Below are 1,738 nucleotides of genomic sequence, written 5' to 3' on the forward strand. Positions count from 1 at the left end.
CATATCTCCAAAGGTCCCGGTCTCCTGTCATTGCCTCTGTGAGGCCCAGTGTTCAAAGGTCATGCTTCACCACCTCATCCCATGTCTTCCTGAGTTTACCTCTTCCACAGGTTCCTTCTATAGTTAAGGAGTGGCACTTCCTCACACACAGCTGTCTTCATTCATACGTAACACATGGCCATACCAGCGCAGTTGCCATTCTTGCACACCACATTTGATGCTTCTTATGCCCAACTTGCAATGATGTGATTGCTTATTTTTGGAATGACATTGTAGGGCAAGTGTGAGAGGCCAGATCTGACCAGTTTCAACATAAAACAGGTAGAATATTTGGGTGAGACATGCTTAAATGCTAAAGGGTAAAATAACCCCAAATGCTACAAACCTCTCTCTCTCTCTCTCTCTATCTATCTATCTATGTGCATGAACATGTGTGTGTGTGTGTGTGTGTGTGTGTGTGTGCGTGCGTGTGTGTGTGTGCATGTGTCTTTGTAGATTCAGTCAACTAAAAATTCTTCAAGGCAGTGTCTCAGCATGGCCGTGGTTCAATGACTGAAACAAGCAGAAAGATAAAAGAAAAAAAAGTAAGACAGAGAATATTTTGTCCGTTAATTGCCATGTTCCTTGCATTTCTTGTAACTTTGAATTATCATTGTTCTCATCAATCATCAATCATCATCATCAATCATCACCATCACCATCACCATCATCATCATCATCATCACCATCACCATCATCATCATCACCATCATCATCACCATCATCATCACCATCATCATCACCATCATCATCACCATCATCATCACCATCATCATCACCATCATCATCATCATCGTCATCATAGCCATCATAATCATCATCATCATCATCAACGTTGTCAGCATTGTCATCATCTTCATTTCCATTCTTATTCCCCCACCCCCACCACCGCTGTCCCCATTATCGCCGTCTCCACAGTCAACATAATCATTGTCACCATCATCACTACCACCACCATCATCATCAACATCATCGTCATCATCATCATCAGCAGCATTATCATACCATCATTATCATCATAAGGACATCAGCACCACCACCACCACCACCACCACCACCATCATTGCCACCGTCATCATGACATGACCACCACCACTGCCACCACCATCAACATCACCATCATCACCACCACCATCATCATCATCAACATCATCAACATCACCATCATCCTCATCATCATCATCATCATCATCATCATTACTGTCATCCTCACCAACGTCATCCTCTTCACCACCACCATATCCATCACAATCACCATCATCATCATCATTATTAACAGCATCAACAGCAACATGTCAGTGAAGAAAATACACACTTTTTTACTTTGTATTCCGTTGCATTGCTGCTGCTGCTGCTACTACTACGACTACTACTACTACGTCTGCTGCTGATGCTGTTGTTGTTATTGCTGTCTTGGTGTAAAGCGATGAGACGACAACACAAAATAGCAGCAGCAGTAGCAGTAGTAACAATTCATCTCATTAGCGTTCTTAGTTATGCTCGATCAGGGCCTGACTGGGACTTCAACAACAGCAACAACAACAACAACGATTACAATTACCACCACCACCACAACCATCATCGTCGTCATTGTCAGCATCGTTGTCACCACCACCACCACCACCACCACAACTTGCACTACTATCATCATCATCATCATCATCATAATTGCCACCATCATCACCATCCACAACATGCC

Source organism: Octopus bimaculoides, chromosome 27 (genome assembly GCF_001194135.2).
Source record: "Octopus bimaculoides isolate UCB-OBI-ISO-001 chromosome 27, ASM119413v2, whole genome shotgun sequence".
Classification (NCBI taxonomy): domain Eukaryota; kingdom Metazoa; phylum Mollusca; class Cephalopoda; order Octopoda; family Octopodidae; genus Octopus; species Octopus bimaculoides.